This window comes from Myotis yumanensis, unplaced genomic scaffold (genome assembly GCF_028538775.1).
Source record: "Myotis yumanensis isolate MYYU_CA2020_CCGP unplaced genomic scaffold, mMyoYum1.0.hap1 SCAF_2, whole genome shotgun sequence".
NCBI lineage: Eukaryota > Metazoa > Chordata > Mammalia > Chiroptera > Vespertilionidae > Myotis > Myotis yumanensis.
Genome location: NW_027223753.1, coordinates 49,084,266 through 49,102,889, shown reverse-complemented (window position 1 = coordinate 49,102,889; position 18,624 = coordinate 49,084,266). Strand labels below are relative to the sequence as shown.

At 45.8% G+C, this 18,624-nt stretch overlaps 1 protein-coding gene and 1 non-coding gene across 3 annotated transcripts in view; one reads left to right on the top strand and one right to left on the bottom strand.

Moving 5' to 3' along the window:
* Window positions 1–18,624, top strand: part of GNG12 (G protein subunit gamma 12) — a 120,300-nt gene that overhangs the window by 86,795 nt on the left and 14,881 nt on the right. Inside the window, exon 3 of one of the 2 annotated variants that reach the window (XM_070405350.1) lies at window positions 10,632–10,705. The exons of the other annotated variant lie outside the window; for it this stretch is intronic. The gene's annotated coding sequence lies outside the window, so the exon portion shown is untranslated. The remainder of the gene's footprint in view (window positions 1–10,631; window positions 10,706–18,624) is intronic. 2 annotated transcript variants of the gene reach the window in all.
* Window positions 705–810, bottom strand: LOC139004593 (U6 spliceosomal RNA). The gene has a single exon (XR_011470463.1). It is a non-coding gene; the product is annotated as a U6 spliceosomal RNA (small nuclear RNA).

Here is an 18,624-nt window from a genome sequence, read left to right as displayed (position 1 = left end):
TCCTGGGAAGGTGATGTGAGCAGAAAACGGAAAAAACAAAGAGGGTAACCCATGCACATAGCTAAGAAAAGAGCATTCCAGGCAGGGGAACAGCATATGCTAAGGCCCTGTGGCGGGAGTAGGCCTTGCGCATTTATGGGAAAGCTAGTAGACCACAAGAATTAGGAGAGTGGGAGACAAGACTGGAGTAGTGGCCACAGGCCAGATCTAAGGTCTCATAAACCATGTAAGGAACTTGGAATTATTCTAGGAATGATGGGAAACCACTGAAGAATTTGAGAAAAAAAGAATAATGTGATCAGATTGGATTTAGAAAGCTTCCCTCCAGCTGCTGATTGTGAAATAAACTGTAGGGCAGAGGGAGAGAAATGGGAAAGGCCAACTAAAAGGCCATCGCAGGAGTCTAGGAGAGAGATGAGGGTGGCCTGGACCACGCTAGGAGCAGGGAGTTGCTATATAGAAGCCTCGGTTCAGGATGTGTTTTTGTAGGTGGTGCCAGCAGAGCTACCTCTGGGGTTAAGAGGAAGAAAGGAATCAAAATGACTCCAAGTATGTGGGGCCTGAGCATTTGGGCGTGTGGTGTTGCCATTTTAGAAATGGGGAATGCCAAGGGAGGAAAGATTTTGGCCGACATGGGGGGAAGAATTGGAGGTGGTTTACACATGTTAAGCTTGAGGTGTGTTTTACTTTTTATTTTAATTTTTTAAAATATGGAACATTTCACGAATTTGCGTGTCATCCTTGCACAGGGGCCATGCCAGTCTTCTCTGTATCTTCTCTGCCGGAGTGAGCACTGAGGTGTGTTTCAGAGACAGCCAAGTGGAGTGTTAAGCAGGCGGATGGATATTAGAAGCCAGAGCTCCAAGGGGAGGTGGAGGCTGGAGGTAACCAGAGAGAGGGCTCAGGATCATGGGAAAGACTTGGCGTGGACCAGGGCGAGCGCTGTGTGGACAGTGACCACGCCGGTGGTATTCACCTCTGTGTGCCCAGCACGACCGTTCGGTCTGTGTCTGATGTGTCAGTTAATCTGTGGCTATTCAGCTGTTGCATGATGAATGTGGTTTAGTGCAAAACAAAAATCATTAACTGAAAAGTGGCTTTATTATTCCAAACAAAAAATAGAAACCTGGTATGTAGTTTCTTAAGAAATGATTGGCATATGGTAAAATCAGAGCTTGAAGCCATTTAATGGAAAAGTTCAAAGTGTGTGGACAGAGGGTGGTAAGGGGAGCAGACAGGGTATTGCCAAGGCTGAGAGAACGTCCCTAGGGGCCGCACATCGACTGTAACCTGAATAAGTAAGGCCTTGAACGTCAGCGCTCTTGTTCAAGTATATGGAGATGTTGCCGTTAATAAAATAAAAGAGAACAACATTTCTGTTAATATTTTGTCATTGTGTATTTTTGTAACAGGAGGTTCCCAAAGAACAACTGTCTTTGGAGGGCAGAGAGTTTAGTGCGTGCTTGTACATTCAGAAGAGTCTTCATAAGGAAATGGGTGACAGACATGGATCTAATCTGGGCCCCTTGCTCTATGATACAGAAAGGGAAACGGAGCGGGATTAAGGGATTTGCTTAATTATGCAGCTAATTAACGATTGGGCTTGGACTGACCCTAGGTCTCCTTAACCTGGGCCCAAAGCTCTTTCCACCACCCAGAGGCCTGTTCTGTCTTTCAGAACCAACTTTCTTCAGACCAATTAACAAGGCGTTGCCTTAGAACAGAAACCATTCATATTTGGCTGTGGAACTATTTTAGTGATTTATTTATGCTAATGATTTGATGTGAGAATTATAATTAAATTTTGCTTTTAGCTAATTTCGAAACCCATGTACAATTCCTGAAGCACATTCCATTTGACAATACAAAAGAAGGATCCCTGAAAGTAAGATTTTTAATTTTCAGTAGATAATTTGCCAGCACCTGTTCAGACCTTGGCCATGCTAACTCACTCCTCCAAGCCTCAGTTTTTGCATCTGCAAACTGGGGAGTGAGCTGCTTACCCTCCAGGGTTATCATGGACATTAGAAGGCACACACACACATTTGATGCCTGCCCAGACAAGGCCTTGGGGAAAGAGATGAGACCACGTCATCTTACATATGAAGAAACTGAGGCTGATTGGAAGGGACCCAAAGAAACCATCCTGAGTCTAGCCTGGAGTCCAGTCCCCTAGGTTTTAATTACCCGCCAACTCATTCCCTATCTCCCGATGTTCCTGGCTCCTGTCTTCCCCAGGCTCTGCTTGCCAGGAAGTTGGCGGTCCATTACCACACGGACCGTTTCCCTGGCAGAGAAGGTGGCCCCGTGAGGGGCCCCTGTCCCGGGGGCAGGCGTCAGGAGTCTGAGCCTGTGGGCTGCCTGCGCAAGTTTCGCTGAAGCTGCCCCAGTGGCTCCATTACTCACACATCCCTGCCACACTGCAGCTGGCCCTGGCCCAAGCACAAGTTCATTTACATAGTTGCACAACAGGAAGCTGGTCCAGCACTAAGAGCCACTCTGGCCCACTGAGAGCAAATTGCCTCAGGTGCCCCGGGTGCTGGAGCCCTGGGTTGTCCCGTCAGCTTCCCCTTCTGCATCAGGGAGCAGCAGCCTTCTCCTGCAGCTGGGAGGAGGGCTTGACATTTTGACGTGTGTTGTTGTTGATGTTTTATGGGGGTTTTTTGGAGGGTGGGGAGTTGCTTTTGTCAACTGTCACATGTTTGGCAGGCATGACCGGAAAGGGGGGTGGGGGCTGCTGCATCAGGCAGGAAGGGGGTGCCTTTTGTGGAGTCAGTTCCTGCACAGCTCTCCCACAGTGGCTGCAAGTGAAACGGCAGATGCGTGAGTCACTCCGTAAGATGGGAACAGGAAGGCGTCCTGTTAATGCCAAGCCATTTTCAGTTCACGTATGAGAATCTATCCCCATAAAAAGTCAGCCGTGTGCAACTCCCTCCTTTCCCTGAGCGCGGTGGGTCCAGCACCTGGATCTGTCCCTCGGGGAGGAAGTCTCAGCTTGGGTTGGTGATCTGGAAATGGGCTCTGGTGTCCTCAGGCTGCTTCTGTTACTGAATCAGAAAACCTTCTTGGCCAAAGAAACTTTCTGTCTGAGCTACTTTTTAAAAATATTTCCCCTTGTTTCTCCATCCCTTGGAATGGTAATGCACTTTATGGTGTTTTAGAATTTCCTTTTTTGTAAACTTCTTCATGTTATTCTGACAGGAACTGTCAGCGAAGTTCACTCCAGAGTGTTAATATTTACCGGGACTCTCTGCTTCTTTTAATGCATTCTCATAATTCCTTTGTTCTTAAATTGTTCAGGATTCTTGATAATCATTATTACATCTCCCATTCATTGAATGCTTAGAGCCAAGCACCATTTTAAGAACGTCACATGTGCACTTAATTCTCACAACAGCTCCTTGAGGTACAGGGACTATTGTTCCCATTTTGCAGATGAAGAGATTGAGTCTCAGGTTAAGCAATTTCCAAAGTTACAAAATGAGTTAAATGGCAAGAGCCAAAACTTAAGCCCTACTCCTAACCACTCCCTTTGCCCACATTTACTCAATGTGTGGCCAGCAGAGCATTGTTCTCACAAGCTGTTTCTAGAAAAACATATCTGTGTTCAAATAATTGGGGGAAATGCTACAAGCCATATGCCTGTTGCAGTAAGTGCATCTTAATGCAAAAAGACCTTGAGAAGCCTTGCATGAAGGAAGCCCACTATCTTTGTTTGAACTAGGGCTTTCCGAAATACATGTGCCATGGGACTGTTTTTCCACGCACAGTACACCTCGTCAGTTGTAATGCGTCTTGAGAAAAACCACACTAGCGTAGGAAGGCATGTAACCTGTTGCTTAAGTGTGTGGGCTTTGGAGCCAAAGACCCTGGATTTAAACCCTCTATCTGCTACTACCTAGTAAATTATTTAGCTTCCACTGCCTCACTTTCCCCATCCGTGTAATGGGGAACTATAACGGCGCTCTCCCCCTGGGAGAACTGTATTGGTCAGTGTGTCTGAAGCACCTAGAAGAGTGTCGTGCACATAGAGAAGTGCTGGGAATCAAAACATTGGCTGCCTCTTGGGTCTGGCCACAACCAAAATGCTGTTTCACGGTGCTCAGTAAACATCGCTGAGGAAGCTTGCCCTCCCTCGGACTTAAGGGCAGAGACCTGCTCTTTTCCGAGGTGTTCTCTGTAGCTGCTCTGGATTCTTTCGGCCTCTCACCATCTGGTTGGTCCAGATAGCAGCTCAGACCTGGGCTCGGTCTCTGCCCTGGAGTCAGGATTAGCTTACTCTCCTCCTGGGACAGGGGATAGCTATCAGGGTTAGCCACACGCTTGTGGGTGGCCCAGGCAGAATCTGCAGAGAGAATGTGCTGGTGAGAAAGGAACTCAAGTTCCCTATGTTTAAACAAAGCAGCTGCCCTTGCAAACCGTGGGCCCCTGGATTTCCAGAAGGGGAAACAGTTGCAAAGCATTGTACTTCCACTGAACTTGCCTCTCCCCCTTATCACCTGCCACTGTCCAGAACAGATCCTCCCAGGGGAGTGGGCGCTGGGGGAGGAGCCTTGCAGCTCTGCAGGCTCAGCTTCCAGGTACTCCTGGTGTCTCAGCACCCAGCCGGCCTGAACCACCTCTTGGAATGTCCTGCAACAGGCAGATATCACTTGTGTGGTCTTGCTCCTCCCCTCCCTGCATGGTCTGAGGTTGGTCTGGCAAAGACTCCCAGGATGATTGGGGGGAAAGAAAGCAGTTGCAGGAATTAACTAATTTTTAAAATGAATCCTACATAATTATATTCCCTTTGTGTGTTTTATTCTATAAATGTTAAATGTCTCAAGATAAAAATGTAAAATTAGAAAATGCGCCAACCCCCTGTAAGAGCAAAGCTGATTGCTCATGATACATTTATTGTTGGGTGAAAAATGAAATTTGCAGAACTATATGTAAATATTATCATGTTTATTTTAAAAAACCACGTACACATGTATGATGTATGTGTTTGCGACAGCCAAAAGAAGGGGCGGGAGGAAGGAAAAAGACTATGAACAGTAGTTACCCCCTTGGAGTGGAACCAGAAGGGAAGAGCTTCTATTCTAGACACATGCAATATAGTTTGAATTTTTTTTCAGCATATTCCTATTGTTATTTTTTTAAAAGAAAATAATAAAAGGCTAACACCCCGATCTAGCTCCAAAAATAGGGCTAGACTAAATAGTAGTGGCCAATAATGGGTGTTGCCTGACTGAGCTGGAGGCTTTGCAGGGAGAAGGAAGGAAACTCAGACCAGAAAACAGACCAGTTCTTGTCGCAGTCAGCACAGCGCACACTCAGCCTGACCTTGCAGTGTGCGGCTTTGGGCCTGTGCAGTTGCAAACGGTGCTACGTTTTGCTTTTGCTTTCCCAGGACTTCCCTCAGGGAAGCCACCCAGGCTGCTCCGATCCTCAGGGGTTCGGTTCTGCGTGTATTGCCCTTGGCCGTGATACAGCACTTTAATCACCCAGGCCCTGACCAAGCGGAGGGGCCCACCCTAAGCTCAAACACAAGTGGGAACAACTGTTGTGAAGGCAGTTGTTATCACTGGGTCACCTCTGCGGAGTCCTGGCCCCCGTGAAAGTTCCTCCCCAAAACCCTGGAGCCCTGCCAAGGCGGAAGAGATCAGAGAGTGTGAGGCGGAGTGGGGAAAGCCTGTCTGGAAGTGGGGAACTGGCGTTCTTTCCCAGTGCAGAGAGGCCTGGGTAGGGCGTCCGATTTCCTTCTGCCTCTGTTTTCTCATGCACTGGATGTACAAAGTGATTTAATTACAGGGTGATTCTGAAGAGTGATAATAGAAGTGGAAGAGCTTCAAAAGGGAAGAGGTGGTGATGTACAAAGAGAAACCGGCCCAGTGGACATTATTATTAACTAGTGGCCTGGTGCACAAAATTCGTGCACGGAGGGGGGGTTCCCTCAGCCCAGCCTGCATCCTCTCCATTCGGGGACCCCTTGGGGGATGGATGTCTGACTGCCAGTTTAGGCCCGATGTCTGGCAGCCGGACATCCCTCTCGCAATCCGGGACCGCTGGCTCCTAACCACTCACCTGCCTGCCTGCCTGATCGCCCCTAACTGCCTCTGCCTGATCACCCCCAACTGCCCCCGCTGCCTGCCTGCTCACCCCCACTGCCCCCCCCCCCCCGCCAGCCTGCTCGCCCCCACTGTCCCCCCCCCCCGCCAGCCTGCTCACCCCCACTGTCCCCCCCGCCGGCCTGCTCGCCCCCACTGTCCCCCCCCCGCTGGCCTGCTCGCCCCCAACTGCCCACCCCCCGCCAGCCTGCTCGTCCCTAACCACCTCTGCCTCGGCCCTGCCACCATGGCTTTGTCTGGAAGGACACCCGGTCTCCCGGTCTAGTTAGCATATTGCCCTTTTATTAGTGTAGATGGTACTGAGCTAGGGGGCCGCTGCTCAGTGCCTGAGCTGATTGCTCTCCGATGAAGTTTTGCTCATTTGCAGGCAGAGCCACCTTCTCTGCAGCGAAGTACTTGCTGTCATAGAAATCCCATGTTTGTAGATAAGAAACCCAAGGGCCTGAGAGGTCGCACAGTCCGTCTTTTTCCCCCACCTTCCCAGATCCCAGCAGGAGTCAGGAAACAGCGCCCCAGGTGAGGCTGGACTCCCAGATTCCATGTTCTGGGTGCTCATCGGCATTTAAGCGGACTCTTCTGAAATAATGGCCCCTTTATCCTGAGGGCGCCCCTGAAACTGAGAGTGTTCGCTGAGAACATAGGCTGGGACAGCGCTCCTCACACATACTTCCTGGGACAGGACCTTAACCGTTTGAGTCCCAGGGGGTATTGAAAAAACACTGTCGAAGAATCCCAAACAGCGCAACCGCGCTTTCTCTAAATGAGTAAGAAAAGACCCAAACAGCGTGATAGCACTTGTTTTATTTTATGTCGAGAAATACCAAGCAGCGCAATTGCACTGCTTGGGACTCAAACGGATATTAATTAAAAGGAGCTGTGTGATGTACTTGCATCAGTAAATCTGAGCACGCGACTTCGACAATCGGTAACGCACTGTCAGCTGTCCACAATGTTCGAAATGTGCTGGGTTTTCTCGACATAAAATCTCAGCAGCGCAATCGCGCTGTTTGGGACTCAAACGGTTAAGTAACTGAAGGCTGCCGATTTTTCCTCTGGCTGCCATTCAACACAGGGGACATTTAGGCAGAGACACTGAATTTTAAGGTAGAATGGAGTACCTGAACCTGCCCAGCTCATTTATGTTGCACCCTGTGTTTTTTCTTTCTCACCTTTCCACTCTCCCCATTTGTTCAAAACCCATTTTAAGCAGACACTGCACCTTCATTGAAGTAAATATTTATTGAGTGCCACCGTGCATAAGACAGAATGTTGGCACTTAAACCGTTTTTGTCTTTCATTAGCTCAAGCCCAGCGGTGGTGGGGAGCACAAAAAGATAAGCACACAGATAAGCAAGAGGCAGTTAAGTGCCATAGAGGCAGAACAGTGTGTTTTAGACCCGCAAAGGAGGGATAGATCATCTCCATCCGTTTGACTTTCCAAGAAGGCACATTTCTGATCATAATCATTCCCTGTTTAACATTTTTCAGTGGTTCTCAGTTGCCTGCAACCTAAAAATTCAAAGTTCTGAGCCTGGCGACCAACATTTTGATGCCAACCCACACCCCTTCAAAGCTTTTCTTCATGGTCTCTGTTCTGGATGAACCCAGCTACCTGCCTTTCCCTGCACAGCACCAGGACTTTCATGGCACTAGCCTTTGTCCCTCTGTTTAGAATGCCCGCCCCTCCCAGCTACAAGCCCTGCAGTGCAGTGCCACCTCCTCCGTGAAGCCTGCCCAGATTTCCCCCTGCCAAAAGGAATCATTCTCTCCTCTAAACTCCTCTTGGACTGACCTCTCTTTCTTTTATGCTTCTTTTCTGCCCAAAGTTATTTATGGGTGCATCTTGTTTTCCCTCTACTGGATTGAAAGTGCTTTGAGGGTTTGTTTATTTGTATATGCTCAGGGCCTACCAAAGGATAGGAGCCAACCCCTGATAAATAGCTATGGGAGGAAGGCAGGGAGTAGTCTCCGGTTGGAGGATCAGCAGGGACTTGGTAGAAGAGGTAACCTGACTTGACCTGGAAACAAGGGTGGAATCTCACTTGCGGGAGTTGGGAGGGACCAGGGCTTTCTGGGGAAAAATCATAGAGCAAGTCCAGAGTTCAATTCCAGGAACCATTTGAGTTACTGCAGGTAGGATGATTTTTCTTTATCCCTTTAGTTTTTCGGGTCTCTTTGATTAATGTTTTGGACCCTCTCCCCAGAAAGGGTACATACCCACAGCATTTCACAATTTCTCTCAGAAGGTATCTGGACCCTTAAGGGATAAAGAATCCCCCAAAACAAACAAACAAAAATAGTTGAGAGAAGACTGAAAAGGTATGTTACAGCCACATTATAAAGGGCTTCTGGGCCAAATTTGCACTTATTTGGGAGCAGTTGGTGGTTTTGTTTTGTTTTTGTGACTGTGTGTGTGTGTGTGTGTGTGTGTAGTATATTTTTATTAATTTCAGAGAGGAAGGGAGAGGGAAGAGAATTGAAACATCAATGATGAAAGAGAATCATTGATCGGCTGCCGCCTGCACGCCCCAACTGGTGATCAAGCGTGCAACCTGGGCATGTGTCCTTGACCGTAATCGAACCCGAGACCCTTCAGTCCTCAGGTTGACGTTCTATCTAGCCACTGAGCCAAACCGGCTAGGGCTGTTTTTGTGACTTTTAATTGAAGTATAATATCATACAACACCTTACCCAAATCATAAGTGTAATCACTTTTTTACAAGCTAAACACACATGCATATATGTCACCAGCACTGGGAAAAGTCCCCTGGTGCCCCCTCAGCCACCTCCCCCTTCTAAAGTAACCCTAGCCTGATGCCTGACAGCATAGTTTCACCTGTTTTTGTACTTAATGAACTCCTATGGTATATACTCCTTTTTTTACTTTTTTGTGTGGCTTTTTTCACTCAACTTTATGTTTGTGAGGTTCATCCACATTGCTGCATGTATTTGAAGTTCGTTCGTTGTCATTGCAGTGGAGTATTTCATTGCGTGAGTTATTCTTCTGTGTGGGTCATTGGGGGCTGTTATGAATGATGCTGCTCTGAACATCGAAATGCATGTGTTCTGGTGAACATGTGTACACCTCTCTGTCAGATACACACCTGGGATTAGAATGGCAATAAGGGAATACATCGCCACCAACAGTTGATTTTTGAGGGGCAGCATATGATTAGAGGTGAATTTTAAGAAGATATATCTGGCTGTGGCAGCCAGGATGGCTCAGAGCAGGAGTTTCCAATTGTTTCCAGGAGCCCTGGGGCTCTGAGCATCCTCTCGGCGCTGCTACCAGGGAGAGAGAAGGGGAAGCTGTGCTGGTGGTCGTGCTCCAGGTCCCTCCTTCCCAGCCACCCCCCAACAGCGCAGGCGTGCTCATGTCTGTTTAATGAGCTTTGGCCATTATCTAGGATTACTGGTCCATGGCCAGCAATGTGACAGATTGACAGGGTTGGGGGAGAGCACAGGGATACCAAGGAAATGAAGGCCGTTGCGGTCATCTCCCAGCACAGATCAAGGGAGGGCCTGACCCAGAGGTTGATGACAAAGGCACCAGGGAGTAAGGTTCGGATGGGACAGTAGAACCTGTAGGACTAGTCACAACCTCTTTGGATATCAAGGAACAAGGGGGTGGTCTCAGAAACAGAACTAAAGTTTGGAGTTGACAGAACTATGATAGAAGTTGTTTCATTAGCAGAGAGGTTGAGAAGCCCAGTCCAGAGAAGGGCCTCCTGGGTCAAGGAGGGGGGGTTCCAGCTGCTGTCGAGTTTGAGGCAGGAGGGTCTCCTAGACAGCCAGGGCCAGATATAAATGTCAGAGTCCTCTGCGAGCCCTTGGGGGTGAATGAAAGGGAGGACAGAGAGGAAAAACAGGAACTTGGGCAAAATCCTCAAGGACAGCTGAACTTAGAGGATTTAGAGAGAGAAAGTTGTCAGCCCAGGACACAGAGCCATATGGTCAGAGACGGGTCCAGGGAGGGCACAGCCCAGAGAGCAAGGACAGAGTCCAGAGGGTGGGACAGCCCAGCAGGCTCAGTGCTGAACAAAAATGAACTTGTATCTGGACTGATGAAATGTCCCGAAGTGCCTTCTTAACCAGCAGCTACGCTCAGGGTTATGTGTGTATTTTGCTGTTATCTTTGAAAACTGGCAACAGTGTGCCCTTGCACATGGTAACTCAACCAGAAATTTCAATTTGCTCTAACACCCTTTCCCAGAACATTCTGGCTAAAAAAGAGCTTACCGTATTTGTGGGCACGGCTTATTTTTAAACAACCATAAACACTATTTTCTGTCCTGTATGCTTGATTGCTTTAGAACCCACTTGGTGAGGAAAGACGCCCTGCCTATTTGGGCTGGTCCCCAGTTTAAAGTCTTCTGAGTCTTCTGAAGCAGCCCATACTTCTCTCAGGGCACTAGATGTTTGTGTCACCTACAGGTTTACTTTAGTGACAGCCCCTGCCTTGATCATTATGATAGTATACAAACATTAAGAGCTTAAACCAACGGTCTGAATATTTCCCAGGAGCAGGAAAGAGAGGACCATTCAGGGAGAAGCAGAGAAGAGGCACCGAGCATCTATGTTGTTCTTTGTTCAGGGTGAGTAATCTGGAGTTCAGAAAGAAGTGACTAGCCCAAGTCCCCTGCTTACTCCGGCAGAGCAGTCAGAGAGACCTGGGTATTTATTGTGCCTGAGCAATCCTGATGCGTTCAAGTCCCGTGGCTCTTGCCCCAGAGTGCATGTGCAAATCGCCAGGAGCGGGTTCAGAATGTACTTGTCCTGGGACTGACCTCTGATACCCTGATTCTGAGGTTTTGGGGTGAGGTTTGGACTTGGGTGCGTTGCAAGAGCTGCCAAGGTGATTCTGAAAGGCAGCCCTGTGAGGAACCCAACTTCTAGTCACCTTGTGGTTTCTGTCTTTCACTGGACATATCTCTTAAGTGTAAGTCTAATCTACTTCTAAGAAAACGTCATTAAGTGGGTTGTATTTCAGAGAGGAAACACCCGTACTTTCCTCCATTTAAAAAGCATGTGGAATTGCTTGAAATATTAAAAGTACAAATACACTAAATATTAAGAAGGGAAGCACCAAAGGCTACTAAGATAAAGAATTCGCAGGAGACAAAAGGATTCTGATACTTTTCCAATTCCCCGCAAAAGTATCTGATTTATTGATAATATAAATTTGCATGCTAAATTTAAGTTTCAACACATAAGTAAAAATTAAAATAAAATTCATTGGCCCTGTCAAATATAGATGGTATATGAGAAAGCACTTCATAAACGGTTTTGTATGGCATTATCATTGTACCAGACTGAGCACATTAGAAATAGAATGCCAGATTTCTACATTGAGTAAAAGCAGAAGTGACAAGTATGTGGTAGCCTCTGCATGTGGCACTTAGGTATGATTCCCCAGAATTTAGCTGGGGATTGTTTTCATTTATAAATGAAGGCACAGGCATCCAGCAGTATGTCATCGCCTGGACCGTGCGTTTATACGTGGCTGTTTAGCAGACTTGTATGCATTTATTTTCTCAATCTAGTAAAGTCAGTCTCATAATTTTGACATGTAACATAAGCATGTGTCATTTATTTTGACTTATATTGTGCATTCAAGTGTTCCAAAGAATTCATGCTCAGCTGAAAATATCCCAGGGACAACTTTTGGGAGGGTCGGCTCCAAGCTTCCGAAACTCATATTTGGTCACAGTCAACCCAATGCTGTTCCCGGTGATCTCTCTCAGGAGTTTAATCTCTGGGCTCATTAAGTGGTAGGAAAGTTTAATTACCTGAATTAAGTACACGAATAAATAAAATACACTAATATGGTTGTATTAGCTACTAAGATTTGCTTGAAAGTATATGCTATGCCCAGTGCCATTCATAAGAGGATTAGCCTTGGGAAGTAGCCCTTTTCCTCCACTTGCACTACCTCACCTGCACAGGAAGATCTGAGCAATGGAGGCATCCAGGGGAACTTCTTTCTTTCCAGAGCTTGCAGCATCAGAATTGGGCTTTCCTGTCTCTGTGCTTAATACATGGGGCAAAGTGCCACCAAAGATAGAGGCCAGATAAGGAGGTGCTTTGGAAACCAAGGATAGCGGGTAGCCTAACACCAGCGTCTGTATCACCCTCTCTTTCCTAAGTGCAGTTGAGGAAAATATACACACTAGCATTAGACTTTGAAAGTGCCAGTAGGACCATGCTGAAGATACAAGGAGCTGTGCAAAATGTCATGTCATAATTTAGATCTTTATTATGTTTCCTACTTGATATGTAATCAGAATCAGAGCTAAACTGTGAGTTTCTTTGACTTCCCTTCTTTGTTCTCTAGACAGTGCATCAGGAAAGTATTATCTGAAGGAGTCCTTTAGTAATGTGACAGGATTGATCCCCATTTGTCTCATAAATTCTGATTTTTATGCATTGGGTTCAGGCCCTTACCAGTCACCTAAAATACTGCCCCAGGTCTTTGGGCCATCATTTCATTGGATGTTTATTGATGTCCTGCCCTGTGTCTAGCCCCAGGAATATACTGTTCCTTCTCTTTCCTAATATATGATGAGGAAGACTTGCAAGGCTGTTGCTTCCTGCCAAGGCCATTCACCTGACTCGTAACAAGTCAAATCAGTATGTCTTCATTCTTTGTGTATTGCATGTGGAAGAGATAAAGAACCATGTAATACGGGGTGCTTGGTCTCAAGGGACCCACCACCAGATAGAGGATTAGACTTAAAGAAAGGCTCTGTTAGGTAAAGGAGATGTCAGTATTTGTGAGAGAAGTGTGACGACTGTCGTTTTAAAGCCAGCTCTTGGGATGTGTGGTCTGGTAGGTGACTAGCACATCAAGAGCCGCAGAACCATTGAAGTGGTTCTAGCCCAGAAAGCCTGGGCCTGAGAGTAGCCATAGAAATTCTTCTTTGGGGCTTACAAGCAGAAATCTTTCCCACTACATTCCATTTGATGAGCTTGTTTTATGAAATTCTTGAGTTTTAAGAGACTAAAACTTAATAAGCAAATTGTTGATAGTAAGTAATGTGCTGTGTATTTAAATTGGTGTCATCTTTCCCATTTGTTTAAGTGATGTTGTGTCACAATTTGTTTTGTTTGACTCAACCCTCTTTGTCAAAAGTTCTCTAATATATATATATATATATATATATATATATATATGAATTTGAATTACTTCATCTTGCTGGAATATTTTATATCACTCCTTGAGACGAACTGGAGACATTTCTGAAATTTTACAAAACTCAGTGGGCTGAAGTGGAAGTTTGCCTTTTGGGTGCTAAATTCTTTAAATTGCATTGATGTTGCTGATGAGGTTTGGACCTGAAATGACTTGGCTTCATGTTCCATGTTTTCCCTCAAGTAACTTTTATTTTAAAAAAGGAATGAGTCCACAGGTTTGCAATTAGAGGGAGAATTCTAATCAGTTTACATAGAGAATTAGAACTGCAAGAAGCTAACATGAGGATTCCTTGTATCTTCAGTACTTTTCCTTTGGAAATATATAAACATTTAGGTATGGAAGGGCTCAAAACAACAAGTGCTTTAACTGTGAGGGCCCACATGTTATGTTCATTTTGCTGGTCAGGTCAGGAATTTGATAGACTTTGCTTTTCCTCGAAGCAGTTACCAAGTCCAGACATGTTTGAAGGGACTAGGGGCATGTTTCTTGCGAGAAGGTGCGATGAAGGAAGAAAAATGAAGTATCCCATTTTGTGATCTTTTGGCACATACAAGGTATGGGTGTCTGAACCACAGTGTTGGGCCTTTTGTGTGCGAGTCTGAGGGGAGGGGGGTGGGGAATGCAAGAAGAGATGCTTGCTGGCCAGTTACACGTTGGCCTCAGTGGCCCAGGGCCTGAGCACTGTGTAAAGTGGGCAGAGGGCCCAGATCCTGACTGTTTTAATCCCACCTGTGCCTCCTCCAAAGGCAATTACTTCCTCTGCACTGTGGACATTGGACATCCTTGCCAGATCACGATCCGGCGGAGGAAACGGTAGATAATAATTAACGTAACTTCTATGCCTTAATGACAGAGTTCATCTTATAGTGTTAATAATTATCATGTCATAGGTTCCGAAGGGTTTAGAATCATAGAATTTTACTTTGAGTTTTTTATGCCTGAAATTTTCAAACGTGCAGACATAGAAGGCATCCCATGTACCCTTCACTCTCTTGCAACAATGAGCAGCTAACTCAGTGATGGCGAACCTTTTGAGCTCGGCGTGTCAGCATTTTGAAAAACCCTAACAAGTCTGGTGCCGTGTCACATATAGAAATTTTTTGATATTTGCAACCATAGTAAAAAAAGACTTATATTTTTGATATTTCTTTTATATATTTAAATGCCATTTAACAAAGAAAAATCAACCAAAAAAATGAGTTCGCGTGTCACCTCTGACACACGTCATAGGTTCGCCATCACTGAACTAACTCATGGCCAGTCTTGCTTCACCTGTCTGTCTCCTTACCTACTCTCTCCACTCCTAGTATCTGTCACCATGCATTAGTTTTCTCTTGAACTTTATATAAATGGGATTAGATAGTATGTGCTCTTTGGGGACTGGCTTTCTGAGCTCAGGGTGATGTCTGATTCGCCCGTATTGTTGCATGCACTGTCGGTCGGTTTCCCTTGTCCCCTCACCTTTCAGAGAATGTCCAGCTGAGCCTCGTGGTGCCCTGCTCCCCTGCTTTCCCACCTCTGTGTCGTTCAGGTCTCCGTCTCCCAGCCCCTGCTGTCCACCTGTCCAAGCTCAGTCCGAGCCCATGCTGTCTGCCTCTCTCAGTGACCCTCTCTCTCTCTCTCTCCAGCATCTTCACTCTCTCCCTAGTTGCTCAACACTCCTCCTCTGCTTTTGAACATGCTCAGAAGACAACCATCTCTTAAAGCCTCTTCCTAAAAATGTCCATTCAATTCCTTGTCTTCACCACACTGCCACACTTCTCTAAATATTCCTACACTCACTGCCTTATTTCCTGAAGTAATAGTTCTCTTCAACCCCTTATCATTTGACCTCCATGCCCTTCACACTGTGAAAGCCACTAGCGCCGAGGTCCCCAGGAAGTCCCACTCACCGAGTCCCATGAGCTGTGCTTGTTCTCTCTCCTTCCTTTACCCCTGAAAAGTGACTAAGAACTTTTCTTCCTCCTGGTTTTGTGAATAACAATTACTGGGATTTTTTTTTTTTTTTAATCATAAAAGTATCCCATGTGGTTAAGAGCACAGACTGGAGCCAGGCTGCCGGGATCAGAGTGCTGCCTCCTCCACTTACCTTTGCTCTGTCTGACCTTGGCTCTGACCTTAGCTATGTTCTAAACTGCTGCTCTCACTTCCTTTAGTTCTAAATTGGGAAAGCCATAGTAACAACCTCATAGCATCATTATGTGAACTGTTAGAATAGTGCTTAGCAATTGTAAGTACTATGTAAGCATTAGCTATTAAGACCAGAAAAAAATAAAAATTTAAAAACTGTTAGAATGCATAAAAACACTATAAATCTCCTAAAATTCTCACCATCTAGCAATAGCTACATTTTGGAGTATATTCTCCCAATATGTTTTCTGGATTAAAGTATATTTTCAATTAAACATAATCTATACAGCACTGACTTTTGCCTTTCCTCTCCAAATTCCCTCTCTTACCCCAGCTGTTGTGACAAAGTTACTTTGTCCCTTCACAAATGCTTAGCCACTCAACCAGAGTGGAACTCTATCTTCGATATGTTCTTCTGTTCTTTGGAAATCATTCTCTCACTTCATATAGCATTGTTTTCCCCCGAAAGCAATGAGCCCTTTGAGGGCAGGAATTTAGACTTCTGCTTCTCTGATCCGTCCCACTTCCTCTGCTCAGCCCCAGCGAGCTCCTAATATGGGACCTGCAGGCAGATGCAGTGCAGTGATGACTAGGAGCACCAGGGCTGGTGTCAGCCCCGGCTCTTACTCATGACTCACTGGGTATCCTTGAGAGCTTCAATGTCCTTATTTGGAAAGTGGGTTAATGATACCTTTATCGTGCTCTCCAGAATATAATGTTAATTAAAATTTTTATAAAGGGTGCAGTGCAATGCATACAACATACTTTCGTTTATATTTTTTAAGACAGATTATGAATAATCATATTTGTGTATGCATAGGATGTCTTCAGAAAGAAATATGATAAATTGATTACAGTGATTCCCCTGGGGAAGTCTAGAGTAGGACAATTCGTTTTTGTTTATACACTTTAGAATTGTTTATAATTTTTACATATGCATATATTCTTTTAAAACTATTCAGGGATGTTATGAAGAGTAAATTAATTTTATATAAACTTTTACCACAGTGCATGACACAGAGAAAGCACTCTGTAAATGTTAGCCTTTGTGTTCAATATTAAATGGTTGTTGCATTCATTAAATTCATTTATGTATTCATTTATGAATAATCAAAATGAAACATCCAGCCATCCTAAGTCAGCCAGGCAGATATGAGCAAATCATTTCTCAGCCAGACTTGCTACTCTAGGTAGAGCATGTAATGTGTTTGTAAAGGTCACTCTCAGTGTTGGCTATAAACATAGGTTTCTGCATGGCTGGGCCCAGTATACCACATAAGGGGCTGGCTGCTGCGCCTCTGTGGGTCACCGTCAGAGCTGCTCCCCGTGCCCACCTTCACCGGAGGAACCTGTTTGGGGCACAGTATGGGGGTGCAAAGCAGCGTTGTCCTTGGAATCTGGGTGCCACACATGTGGTCAGCCTGTGCTGGAGGTGAAAGTTCATGGCACCAGCAACTGACCTTAAGTGCATGAGAGTCCCAGAGACTCCACCCCGGCCTCTCGGAGCTGTGTAGGAAATCAAGCAGGTGGGTAACCTTTGGCTTGGAACACTCAGTATTTGCAGGATACCTGTGGAAAGGTGAGCAGGGTGTATCCTGTTTCTAAGAAAACAAACACTGTGTACATAAACACCCCAGGGTGAGAGGTTCGAGCTGGCCCCATGTGTTGGTTGCTACATCGTGTGTCCTAATCTACTTATGGAGGCCCCATTCTCTGCATTAGTCAATACGAGAAAGAGACGATGGAATGGAATAACTTACTGGCCTGGTTAAGGGCATGGCTTTGAAGTAGGAGAGATCTGGGTTTAAGTCCTATTTCTACCACTTACTAGCTGTCTGATCTTATGCCAATTATTTCACTTTTCTGAGCTTCAATGGATGTGATAAATCCAGCCTCTGTGGTTGTAGGTAATATTAAAGGAACTAATGTATGTAGAAAGTACTTGGTAAAGTAGCTCGCACATAGTAAGTAGTGGAAAAAAAATGCAATTGCTCTGCTATTATGATTGAGCTAGACTTCCCACAGTTTGGTGGGAAAACAGCATTCACACACAGTCCGTTACATAAAAATAAGCATTAGATAACATACAATTAAGCACCGAAAGAAATGGGTACGGACCCTTTTGAGAGCTTGGTGATAGCTATAAATCATCAATTTGGAAAGAACAAAATAGGCACTCACAGTGAATTTTGCATACAATTTTAGGAAATTCATGCACCCCCTGCCCCTGCCTGCTCTTCTCATGCATGAACCAGCCCCTTCGAGGTCCTTGAACCCCTGAGCATATAGCAGGAGTCCACAAAGGGAATTAATCAGTGTAAGCAAAAGTAGTTAGGGAGGCTCTTCCTGGAAGAGGTTAAACTGGGAACTAAGGCCTAAAAGGAAAAGAGAATGTAAGTAGCCAGGAGAAGCAGGCGGAGAACCTGGCGGAGACTTGCAGGTGGCGCCTGTGAAGGCAGCAGAGGTACACATCGCAGTCCAGGCTTGGGGCCAGGTCTCTGGTTCAGACGACCTCGGCCAAGCAGCCGGCCCTTTGACATTAGGCACATAAGTCACTTCTCTGTGCCGTGGTTTGTTCATTTGTAATGGGGATGGAAATAGAACCTACCTCACAGGGTCAGCGTGGGTATTCAGTAGGATAATGTCCTGACAGTGATTGGCACATAGCCTGGTGTCCGGCGTACAGTGAGCCCCATGTGGTCACACACTGCTTTTATGAGTAGGGTTTCTATTATGGTAGCAGAAGTATTAGAGAGGACTTTGACTGCAAAGCCAACCCCTTTGGACTTTTCCTGGGGGCACCAGGGAATCCCTTTTTTTTTTTTTTCTTTTTTTGAGACAGAAATAAGCTGGAAGTGCTGCTATATCAGAGCACAGGGGTCAGGAGAGGTTGGATTGGGGAAGATAAGAGGTATGCGTCCTGTTCCAAAGCTGATGCAGTAGCTGTAGTGGTTCAGGGAGCCAACGCTGAGGTAAAATAGAAGTCAGGGGAATGGGCAAAAATAAAAATGGGGGGTTGTCCAAGTAAGAATCAAGATAATTTGGAAAGTACCAGGGTGTGAGGTTGCACTGTCGAATCAGGCAGTCACGTGAGGTGACTGTCGAGCACTTGAAATGTGGCTCATCCAAATCAACGTCACTTTTTTAATGTGGCCACTGCAGAATTTAAAATTTCACATTTCTATTGGA